A 13252-nucleotide genomic window follows, 5' to 3' on the forward strand; every position below is an offset into this window, starting at 1 on the left:
CAGGAAAAAGTGGATGCGCATGTGGTCCAATCATCCCATGGACTGCATATGGTTTAACAAATAGAAAAGTGAAAGAGTCGCTTCTCTCTTATATTCTCATTAAAAAGAAAGAATAAGGGAAACTCTTCTGCAAGTATTTGACACTTTCTTTTTGATCTCTCTCTCGTTTTAATTATTCTTTCTTTTTAGTGACAGATTTTTACTTTAAAAGAAAATAACCCATGAAAAGCTAAATTATGAATCAAAGAAAATGATGACAGTACAACCAAAGGATTTGCTCTGCTTTCCCAACCACCCCCCCCCCCCCCCCCTCCCCCCCCCAACCCCCAACCCAGACATTCAGAAAATAAAAGATTTTCTAACTGTGATGAGTTCATTTTCCTAATTTTTATAATAAGAAGAAAGCATAAACATCAAAAGTTTATAAAATAAAAGAAAAACAGAACCATTAATTTTCTGATGCTTTGATTGATCTTCTTCGTTCTTCATGTTTGCAGGGGATGAGAGAAATTCTTTCATGTATGCATGAAAGGAAAGTGAACCGAGAGGTCCAAGATAGAACCATTAATCGAAGAAAGAAGGGATGAGGCAGTTGCATCTGGCAAATCCTTAAGAGAAAACATTGACACAAAGCCATTTAATGATAGGAAGAAAAAGGATAAGGAAGAAGTGAAATGGTAAAAGGAGCAGTGCAAGCAGAGCTGACAGCAGAAATGAACCATATGGAACACAAACGCAACTCTTGGAGACCTTAAACTGAATATGACCCAAATCACTGGGATGCTGAGTTTGCCTTTGTTCCTCTTTCTGGTAAGCCATATTTACAGTTTAAGGTCTCCAAGATTTTGCCCTAAGTTCCAGAGGTTTATTTTCCCTATCAGTTCTGCTCGTACTGCTCCCAACCATTTCACTTCTTCCTTATCGTCTTTCTCCCTATTATTCAATAGTTTTGTTATATAAAACAGAGTTGAATGCAAAAGGCAAAGTGAAATTCATCAGCAAAGAAAAGATTCAAACCAAAGCAAAAAGCTAGTTTTAAAAATCAGTAAAGATTTACCAGGGAAAAAAAACTGCCTCAGCCTCCTGGGGAACTCTCGGTTCAATTCCCTTGCTTGCAGCCATGAATCATCGAGAGAGACAGAAACAAAGAGTCAATCTCTTACACTTGTATCTTCACAAATTGATGAGACTAACATAGGTATGTGTGTGTTTTATTAAAAAAAAAAAAAAGCATGGCTCATATGGTTTTTAATTTTTTGTGGAAGGCATGTATCATGAGTTCATTATAAGGAAAGAAATACAAAAACTATCCATTCAATAGTCACTTTAAATTAGTTCTACTAAGTGTAAGTAATAGAAAGAGTTTTAATTATATGAATTAACCACTTCTATCATTTTAAATTATTTTAATTTGTAAAATAATAATTATTTTTTAGAAATAAAAATACTTTATTTTTTATTTTTTTGCAATAGGACATTCTCAAATATTTTTTTCTTTTGCATTTGGCATTTTCTTCTGCCACGTCATAATTTTTGAATATTTTTCTGGATTTTATAATTCATTCCATAGTTCTTCTGAATAATTCCTTACTAGTTTTTAGTTTTATTTTTACCCTGACCCCAGACCACGAATACTGTCTCACCTACCAGGATTGACTCCATTTTCTTTATTGTTTTTCTTGGCGTTTCCTAATGGGATTATTCGCTTTTCCCCTTTGAAGATTCTGTTTCGTCTGGCAATGGACGTCACGCTCCTTGCTGCCACCGTCCATTTGGAATTTTATGATCAATTAATGAATATTTGCGCAGTCTGCGGCTCAAATCTTACTGCTTTACCTACAATTATCTGAGTCTGCGATTGTGACAGAAGGCCAATAAGAAATGGAATTAATCAGCCTTTTGAGTCTTTCATTTTTTAAATTCTTTTGGCCATCCAACTTTTAAAATAATATTTTGATTATTAATATTTATAAGTACAATTATTTTGATCATTTCGTAGTTAAAAGTTAATGAATCTCCCACATAATATTTCAACGTGCCGATTATCGTGACACATGACAAGAGTTAATTTTTATAAGAATATTTTATAAAAGTATTCTTTGGTACCATTATTGGTTTCTTTGTTTTTGCCCTTTTTTGTCCTTTTCTTTTGATCAGTGGATTCCAGTATTGGTTCAAACGGACAGCTGTTGACTCTGTTAATGGGCTGTATATGTACAGAAAGCATTTTTCAATGTTCCAAATAACGTTTTTTGTTGTTTGAATAAGGTGTTTAAAATATTTTCATTGTTTGGATAATTTTGTAAAAAAAAAATTTCTCCTGACTTATTTTCAATATTTTTAACTATAACGTCATAAAAATATTAACATTTATCAATTATACACTAAATTCAAAATATTTTTTAATATTAAAAATAAAAGAAATAGGTTTTAGTCCTCAAATATAAAGTATTTTTGAAAATAATCTTTTCCATAACTTTAATTATTTTTAGCCAAAAGATAAGATTTTGGGATAAAATGCTCTTAATGAAACCTCGTCATTCATGTGCACTCTCATACACGCATAGGTTTGTGAAGATAAATCTATCCAAAATTTGCTACACGACATTTTGTTAAAACCATTCTCATGTTGCAGGAGAAGATTTTTGTGATTGTTTTTGACATTGATGTAAACTATAAAGGCTAGATATATGACACGATAGGTTTATTAAACGATTTTTTGATTCATTCTTAAAGATAGAAAAGTGTTTGAACAAGTTCAGAACAAAGTAATCAGTCACAGTAAAGAAGTTTGTAACAAATGGTAAGTTAGTGAATGTCAAATTTTATGTTGTGCTTTTGAGTGGGTTTAGGGATTTGAAATGCCATATTGCTTAAGAAATTAGTTTAGAGTTTTATTGTTAAATGGCATTTGGTGTTGCTTGAAGTTGTTGAAATCCCCAAAGATGTTACACGCCATGCCCATTTGGGTTGAATGTTGTTAGCATATGGATGGAAAATGGGCATGGTGTGTAACATATCTGGGGATTTCCCAAAGTGCATAAATATGGCATGTAGAAACTAATGAATTTTAGGCATTGCATGTATCATCTCATGTCATGACTCAGTACTCCCTTTGAGCCCGTGACAACCGTCACGACGTCCCGATAGACATTCATTGCTTGGAATGCCAACCGGAACCTCACAAGGCTTTAATATCAGTTTTCGCACCTCCCCTGTGAGCAACAGTTGTTAAGTATCATGTTTTGAGAGACTATAAACTATTTCCAAATCAAAACAATAGATAAATAATTTTTTTTCTCACAAGGGCATTTTGATATTTTTTTCCTAGAAATTTTCGAAACCAGCTAAAAATGTAGTATGCGAGTGGAAAACACATATTTCATAATCAAAAATAAGTTTAGATGTCTAAAACATTCATTTAAAGCGAAACTATAACTATTTGAATATAATAAAAATATTCAATAAAATATTCTATTTTCTTATAAAATGATATTTATAGAGTTCCCGGTAAATAATTTTTGTAGTGTAAAAGATAAATAAATTCATACATACTGTAATACAGATAACCAAAACATAAGATTTAATTTACAGTGACATGTGGGCCCACGAACAACCAAAAGTATCAAAAGCAGTAAACCTATAGTTTTTTAGGATGCAAGTCCAACTATAGCCGTCAACAAAGTGAGCTATCTATCAACTATCCTGAGCCTAAAATGGGTGGAAAGGAGAGTGGTGAGATTATATAATCCCAGTGAGTAAACAAATACCATCTAAAATATCTAAAGCTGAGTAAATGGAGACAGATAAAATAGATTAGCATAAAAATGATTGTCAACATTTCGAACTCATTTTAATAAGATAAAATAGATTCATTTCACCAAAATAAACAACGAGGCTTATGATTTCCTGAAAAGTTTGGCTCGTGCCAAAATCATTCTCATCCTCAGTTATCAGGGATACCTTGGCCGAGGGCTATCCCAACCGAGTCTGCCAAGGCTGTTAAAAAGTCATGTATGCATAAATCATATTTTTATTTTGAAAACATAGCTATTTCTTGGCGTTGGTTGAGTTCACCCTCACGTGGTGGTTTGGCGTGAAGTGAACTCTAAAGTTTTAACCTTAGGAGTTATCCAACCGCGCCTCTCATACTGAGGTATGAATATAATAAGGTTACCGTGTTCCTCTAATAAGCTGGTCTATGGAACCCGTCCACTGCAGCGACCAATTATAACCCACCAATTCAATAAAATTCAACAGCATGACATGACAATTATTTTATTTTACAGCCTCTCAAGGCAAATCAACAGTTCATACTTTTTCATCACATTTACCAAATCCAACCATTCATGCCAATATTATCATAAGCCATTCAATTCAAACCATGATTTATAACATAGCAATTAGTCTCCAATTACTCCATTTTCAAAACCATCTTTCGATTTCAAGACAATTTTCTAAAATCATTTCATTTAATCATATTTTGCTTATAAAACATAATGATTTACCATTTAAACTCATTTTTCTATCAAATCACAAAAATGAATAAAAACTACTTCAGATAATTAAGACGATAGTAAGGTTACTCACTATAATGGAAATTGAGTTCCGAGTACTCAGATTCTTGATCCTCGAGTACTATTTCTTTACTTTTGCCAGAATACACACCACCTAAATATAATGCACAATCAAGCAATTTACCACATTGGTGCTAAACCGTTATAAAACTAATCTAAACTCTATATGAATGCATGATATGGAACGCAAATTGTTAGAATTATCGTCTACATGCGATGTTGGCCTAACTCGATCTATCACCCGATTAATTGGCCAATATGTCTAATTCAACTCCAATAATTTCATTTTTCTTCCAATTCTCCAAACCATCAAACACAAGTTAAATAACTTGAAATATGGCAGAATCATCCTCACATTTTCTTTTAGAAAATTCGGCCATGGTCGGTGCATCAACACTATGATTTTTCCTACTTGATTTTCTCACCATAATTCATCATTTCCTAACCAATTCACTTGAAATAAAATCAAATCCACCATCAACACTCTACAAGGAAGATTCGGCCAATGATGAACTCATGAGGAATATGTGAATTTCAAACTTAATTCTTACACTTAACACCATAAACAACTAAAAACATCCATATATCTTAAAAGTCTATCTAAATAATCATCAAATTCACTCTCCTAGGGTTTGATAAGCACACTATCCTTCATGATATCTTGTGATTCAACCATGGACAATGCAAAATAATGCATAGGAAAGATAGATCACAAGCTAGAGTTAAGAAATTTCACCTTTGATGGCTTGATTACTTGAAATACACCAATTTTCTCTTGAATTTTCACTCTAGGGTTTTTGTTCTTCTTTTCTTCCTTTGTTCTTGCTATGGCTGGCCATAAGAATGAGAAATGGGCTGGTTTTGTGCTAATTTATAAGGAAAATAATAAAGAAATAAAAGCTTGACAATTGTCACCTTACCATTGGTCTATTTTTAAATTCTTAACTATTAAGCTTTCTTTCTCCACCACATAAAATCCTTCAATTATCCATAATAATATTGGGTAAAATCCATGTGCTGGACAAGTGTTGGGTGGTGTAAAATTACAATTTGGCCCCTGGGATGGAAAAATGACTATTTTGCTCTTATGCTTGGAAAAATGCCAGAATTAAATTTTTTCACTTCTCAAACTCAAATTATGTTCTAAATAGTCAATCTTGATCAAAAACTTCTTCCAACATTCCAATTTTAACCTCGGGTGGCAAAATGACCATTTTGCCCCTAAGTCATGAAAATTCCAATTTGACTCCAAATCGGTCTTCGAACTCTGAATCACCATTTTAAGTCATTCTGGGGTTTTAAAATTCTCAATTTCATCTTAAAATCTCTATTTGGACTAGTTCTAGGCTTAATTCAACTTAATTATACCATTTGGTATAATACTGTCCTTTAACGATTTTCAAGGTACCCAAGTAAGTAAACATGCATTCTTATGTAGGAATGGCATAATAAACATATTGTCGAGTTAGGCTTGACATCTCATGTTTAAATGGATGGCATGTAGCATCTTATAAATTATAGGCATGGTGTGTAACAATATAGGAATTTTAGGCATGACATGTAAGAAATTAGTTATTAAACATTGTGTGTAGCAAATAAGAATTTATAGGCATGGCTTGTAACAATATAAATTTTTTTGTAAATGTCGTGTAGCTTCTCTAGGTTAATTGTTCATTACATGCAGCTTACATATGCATTATTCTATTCTGTTGTAGATGGATTTCAAAGAGTACAAGAACCTTGATGTGAAACAAGAAGAACCAGTCACAGTGACCCCAGAGAAGGAAGATGTGAAACCAGAAATCCCCAAGTGCTACTTTTTTGCCGGTCTCATACACAACATAATGCTTTGCAGAATCGATGAACCAATGCCATGGAGCATTAGTATAAAGTAACTAGTAGAACGAAGCCAAAATGGACACAATGTGAAATACCCCGTACTTTGATATGGTGATAAATAAAGTTGATCAGATACAAATTGAAGTCCATTAAAATGTTTAAAAGTGATAAAAGATGAAAGGAGTAGTTTAGGATAAAATAATCTGCACGCGAGGAAATAACAATAAAATAATAATAATTTTATTGGAGGAGAATTTGTGAGATAAAAGGCGATTTGAAAGTCAAGTGAGGCATAATAAGGTATTTTGGGTACCAAGTAGACAAGATAAAATTTTTAGAATAAAATAATATTTTTATTAATTAAATAATATTAAAATATTAATATTTAACCGGATGTCGAAATCAGTCATGAAAAAGGATCATATGGTTGATCCAAGTGGGGGAGAAGAAATACAAGTGAATTTTTGTAGAAATAAGAGATAAAAGTGAAATACGCATGTTTTGTTAAGTCGAACCAATGCGAATAAGTAAATATTTAAATATTGTGGTAATACCGCGTTGAGGTGCAATTTGTATATTTCGGTGGTACACGCATAGAGAAAGGAAGTTAGATGAAAATTGGAATTTATAGACGTATTAAAAGGATCGAATTTAACATATAAAAGTTAAAGGATATGCAATGGAAACTAATGAGAAAAATAAAATTAACATAGAGTAAAATAATATTAGTATGTGTATAAAAAAAAATATTATAGGACCAACATGGGCAGCCGCCCATGTGGTCAATAAAAGAGTCAAAGACTCTTTCCTTAGTGAATTGGAGGGGTGGGGGGGGGGGGGGGGGGGGGGGGGGCATGTGAAGCAACAAGTAAAGGAAGAAAAGAAAAGAAAAAAAGATTGTGATGTGGCTGGTTGGAACAAAGTGGGAATGTGGTGGAACATTCATGAAGAAATAAAATACTATATATATATATATACCATTGAGTAAACTAAGTAAAGAAGACAAAGAAGAGAGAGGTCGGTTGAGGGAGTGTAAAAGAGAAACCAAAGAACAAAGAAGAAACGGAGAGAAAGAAAGAACAAAGAGAAAGCCGAGAGAGAAAGAAAAATAAAAGGAAAAGAGAGCTGAGTTGAGGGGATGTTTTTGCTACCATTCAAGAAGGAAAAGAGAGGCATTTAAGGGCTGGTTTTGGAGGCTGAAAAGAGCCATTTTTCTGCTGGTTTTGGAGGCTGAAAAGTGCCATTTTTTTGCTAGTTTTGGAGGCCAAAAAGTGCAGAATTTTGCAGCAGAAAATTGAAGGTTTTGAGGTGCTGTTTTGATGGTTAATTGTAATTGTTTAGGCTGCAAATTTTTGGAAGGAAAGGTGCAGCTTAGCTGCTGAATATTTGAGGAAAAACGGAGCAGCATAGCTGCTGATTTTGGAGCCAAAATGAGCAGCTGTAGCTACTGAAAAAAATTGAAGGATAAAAAGCTAGGAAAGGGTGACCGGTGGTGAGAGGGAGAGAGAGGAAGAGAGTGGATGGTTTGTGCATGTGAAGAGAAGAAAAAGAAAGACAAACAAGGTTGCTGGACGGTGGGAAAGAAAGAAAGAAAGAAAAGAAAAGAAAAGAAAATAACAAGGAAAATGAGCATGGCCAAACAAGCAAGAAAAATGGACATGGTCCAATAAAGGAAAAATGGACATGGTCCAATTAGAAAGAAATGGGAGAAGTCCATGAATAAGAGTTCAAAAACAACAAAGGAAGAAAAATCCAAAAGAAAAGGAAGGTGAAGATTTAGGCCAACCTAGTTTAATTGGGTAAAATTTCTTTACTCTTCACCATGATTTATTTTGGAATTGGACTATATGGAGGCTAGTTTATTTTATTTAATTATGCATTAGTTAGTTGGTGATATGAAGTAAAATTAAGTTGCTTAGAAGGTTGAAATAGGCACTTAATACCGTAAATAAGTTACCAGTGTTAATAATATAAAGAATTACGTGAACGAAGGATGCAATTAATTATAGTAAAAATATATTAAGATATGAATGAGGTGAGTGGATTTATGATAGAATGAGAGAGAGAAAAAAATAGAATTAATTCACTAAATGTATTGAATTTAAATGGTTGCTAGGAAAGCTTGTCGAACGAAGTAGGTGACGGGCAATTAAGTATAATTATACTCATATACGAATCAATAACGTCGTAGAAATCCCGCTATTATGAGGTGAGTAACCTTACCATCATTTTTATTATCAAAAGTATGTTTTTATTCAATTTTGGTGAAATTTTATGAAAAAGAGTTTAAATGGTAAATCTTTGTGTTTTACAAACAAAATGTATTTACATGAAAGGATTTTATAAATTGTCTTAAAATCCAATAATGATTTTGAAAAACAGAGTAATTGGAGACCACTTATTATATTGTAAATTTATGATTTGAAATTGAATGGCTTATGACAATATTTGCATGAATGGTTGAATTGATATTCGTGTTGAAATGTATGAAATACGTATTTAGCCTTGAAAGGCTGTGAATTATAATAATTGCCATATCATGTTATTGAATTTTATTGTATGGTGGGTTTAACTTACTGCAATGGGCGGATTTTGTGGACTAGCCTATTAGAGGGGCACGGAATCTAGATATATATATGTACCTCGGTCGGAGAGGCGCGTAGGGTATCTCCTGAGGTATGGGTAGAGTTCACGTCACGCCGAACCACCTCGTGATGATGAACTCCGCTAATGCCAAGGAACGACTATGTTTACAAAATAAAAATATGATTTATGTGAAATGTGAATTTTTAACAGCCTTGGCGGGCTCGAGTGTACACCTCTGATCAAGGTGCCACTGAGTACTATTTGATGGCATGAGCCAAATGTTTATGGAAATCATAAGCCTTAATGAGAAATTAAATGAAATACAACCATTTGCATGGGTTGGGATGAATTTTCAAATTGTGAAATACTTAAAAATGATGGGATATTTTAATTGTCTCATTTTACTCGGCTTTAGCTGATTTAAATGATGTTTGTTTACTCACAGGGATTTTATAATCTCACCACCCTCCTTTCCACCCATTTCAGGTTCAGAGTAGGCTGTAGATAGCTGGTTCCATCGGGGATTTCCATTATATTGCATCTTCCAAACTGTAGGTTCACAGCTTTTTTAATTCTAGTTATTGTGGGCCCACTTGATTATTGTAAATTTAATAGTTTATTGTGCTACAACATGATGAATTTATTTTGTTTTTACATTACAAAAAGTATCTTCGCATAACTCCAAAATTTCTATTTATAAAAGAATAAAATATTTTATTGAATATTTTGTTTTATCTTTTTATTATATTCAAATAATTATAATTTCATTTTAAATAAAGGTTTTAGATGCCTAAACTTATTTTTAATTGTGAATTATGCGATTGGTACGTGTTTACTATATTTTTAACTAGTTTCGAAATTTTTAGTGGAAAATGACCAAAATGCCCCTGTGAGACAAAAATTTTTATTTTATCAGTTTTAAGTTGGAAATAGCTCAAAATCCTTTAGAACATAATATTTGGCAATAATTACTCATCGGGGAAAACGAGAAACTGATATTAAGCCTTGCGGGGTTCCGGTTGGCATTCTAGGAGATGAGTGCCCATCGAGGCACCGCGGCTGTTGTCACGGGCTCGAGGGGAGTTCCGAGTTGTGACACAATGTCCAATGATTAATGTTAATGTCTCCTATTGTTAGTTGAAGCTTAACAGAATTGGCAAAGTGGGAATAGGAGACAAGATGATTAATCGTTTGGATATGTGCCCATTTTTGCATTTTTGCACTGGCTTAAGGTTGATGGTTGATGGTTTATAAGAGAAATGATATGAAAGAATTGGAATTCATGAAAATATGAGTGAAGTGGAATTAATATAACTTTGTTGTACTTCAATAACGACTTATAAATGAATTCACTTACATGTTGAATTATATAGCTATTTATACTAGTTGAAAGGATGAATCTACACAGGAAACATATAATTAATGAATATTCAAAATGGAGCAACTTAAAAATGAATCAGTTTTCAAGAAATGTAGTTGAAGAGACATTTAGTCTCTATACATTTAATCATAGTAATGAGAATCAAGACTCCTGATTTAACTATTATTGATTAAAATGAGAACTTACTATTTTATAATAGTAGAATGATCAAAACGATAACATTTACGAGCGTTGATAATCAAAATGTTATTTTTCAAAATTAAAGTGACTAAAGCAAAAAATATCTAAAAGTTAAGTGGCCAAAAAAATGTATTATAAAACAATTTCCCCATGAGTCCCTTTAACAGAAGCTGAAGCTTATTTTGATTTTTATTAGCTGTTTCAAGCTTGTTAGCCCACTCCTTGTATAGAAAGTATCTTTCAGGTTCCAAGTAGCGTATTTGTTTGTCTGAATAAGGTGTTGAAAATAAGTTCATTTGTTTGGATAATTGGTAAAAAATAATTTTCATCATGACTTATGTTCAATAATTTTCAACTACATTGCCATAAAGATATTAACATTCATCATTTATACAATACATCCAAAATATCATTTGATATTAAAAATATTATATATATAATATTTACCTCTTTTATATATTTATTTTTCATCATATTGTTATATTGGTTAGTTTATTAAGTTAACAAATCATAAATTAGAAATTAGAAAAGAAAAGAAACATGTTCATATGTGAAAAACTTATTTTTTATTTCATATAAGTTTTTTCTTTAATTGACCTTAATTATTTTGTATTATATTCAAGATTTTTATGAATAAAAAATATTTTTATTTTCTATATATTTTTGATAAATCCTACTTATATTAATATTACCATATATTTTAATAGGATTTATTGAATAATTATATCTATTGAATGTGATTCATACTCGAGCATTTGGCTTATTGGTTGGTGCATGATCCACTGTCAAAATAATAAGGTTCGAATCCCTGTTTCCATAATTAAAAAAAAAACCTATTGAATGTGATTTAGGTACCTATTTGATTAATTTTCTTTGTAGGATTAAAACAGAAACAACCATTACAATTTAAGGAAAAATTATATAGGTCCAATAAGAGTAAGAGTTGGGCAAAGTTGATGGAGAAGTATTGAGCTCAGTTAATTTACAAAGCATTAATTTTTCAAAGGAAATATGGGCCATTTGGCCTTTGTTATAAAGAAAGCCATGCATGCGTCAAAGAGGGCAAGTTGCTTTGGTATTATTTTTGGCAAGTTTGTTTCCTAGATCTTTTTCAGTAATTTGCACATAACTTTCACTATAGAGGTCAAAACAACATGATTTTGGAGGCATTGGAAATTTAAGAAACAAGGTTACAATTCTTATGATTACCATTTTACCCAATTTGAAGGGGATCAAGAAGAAAAGTTTATCACATGTTGCTTGTTAGTGTGAATTGAATTTAAGAAACAATGGACTTCTAATCAGATGAGATTGAGGTTTTAAATTTAAAAAAAGAGTTTAAATTGTGTGCTTGTGGGGAATTTAAATTCACAAGGACTTTTGAGATGAAGGGATAGATGTCACAACCTGAAACTCTCATTGGGCCCATGACAACTACCGCGACGTCCCCGATAGGCACTCATTACCCCGAATGCCGATCCGAACCCCGCAAGGCTTAGCATCAGCTTCCGCATCTCCCTAGTGAGCGACAGTTATTAAATCTCGTATTTCAAGAAATCATAATTCGTTTCCAAATGAAAATAACAAAATATTATTTTCTGGCTCATAGGGGCATTTTTGTCATTTTTTTTCAAAAATATCGAAACCTGCCAAAAACATGGTGTAAAAGCTAAATATGTTCATACATACTTTAAATCAGATAACTGAAGTATAAAATTACTTTTACAGTGACACGTGGGCTCCCAACTGACCAAAATGCATCTGAAGCTGAAAACCTACAGCTTTTGCCGATTCAAGTCCAAATGAAGGTCCTTATCAAAGTTAGCTAACTATGGAATTCCCTGAGCCTGAAATGTGAGGAAAGGAGGGTGGTGAGATTATAAAATCCCAGTGAGTAAACATACACCATCTAAACTATCTAAAGGTGAGTAAATGAAGATGAATTAAAATATTCTTTTCCAATATATGTTTCATAACATGAATATTCAGTTTACTCAATTAATCAACATGGCTTATATATCTCACAAAACTTGGCTCCTGCCAAAATCATTCTCGCGGGTACCTTCATCTAGATATCCCACTGAGACCGCCAAGGTTGTTAAATGTCCCATACCCATAAACATGTTTTCGCATCTGACACACAACATTTCCTTGGCGTTGGCTGAGTCTCACTCTCACGCGGTGGTCCACGTGAAGTGCACTCAAATCTTTACCTCAGGAGATACTTCATCCAACATCTCCCCCCAGAGGTAAATATATAACTGAGTTACCGTGCCCCTCTCATAGGCAGTCCATGGAAACCCCCACCACTGTAGTGACTATGGATTATTTTATCTACCACCTAATTTATAAAATCTTTATCTGCATGATATGGCAATTTATCGTAATCTAGCCTTTCAAGGCTGAATACATAGTATATATAATTTTGATACGAATACTGACTTTGCCATGCATGCTTACATATTGCTATAAGCCATATAATTTAAAACACAATTTATAACACAAGCAGGCAGTCTCCAATTACTCTATTTTCAAAACCAATATTCAATTTTCTAAAAAATTTATAAAATCATTTTATAAAATCACAATTTCTCCTAAAACGTAGCAATTTACCATTTAAACCCATTTTCTATAAAATCACACAATTGTATAAAACTACTTTAGATAATTAAGACGATAATAAGTCTAT

The 13252-nt window shown here is 32.6% G+C and overlaps 1 long non-coding RNA gene across 1 annotated transcript; it reads right to left on the bottom strand.

Annotated features, from left to right (window-relative positions):
- Positions 1 to 215: 215 nt before the first annotated feature.
- On the bottom strand, positions 216 to 1327 carry LOC18594845 (uncharacterized). The gene is made up of 2 exons (XR_001928634.2): positions 1058 to 1327; positions 216 to 933 (listed from the first exon to the last, which is right to left on the bottom strand). It is a non-coding gene; the product is annotated as an uncharacterized LOC18594845 (long non-coding RNA).
- Positions 1328 to 13252: the final 11925 nt, after the last annotated feature.

The sequence above is a fragment of the Theobroma cacao genome, chromosome 7 (assembly GCF_053813885.1).
Source record: "Theobroma cacao isolate CCN51 chromosome 7, ASM5381388v1, whole genome shotgun sequence".
NCBI classification, from domain to species: domain Eukaryota; kingdom Viridiplantae; phylum Streptophyta; class Magnoliopsida; order Malvales; family Malvaceae; genus Theobroma; species Theobroma cacao.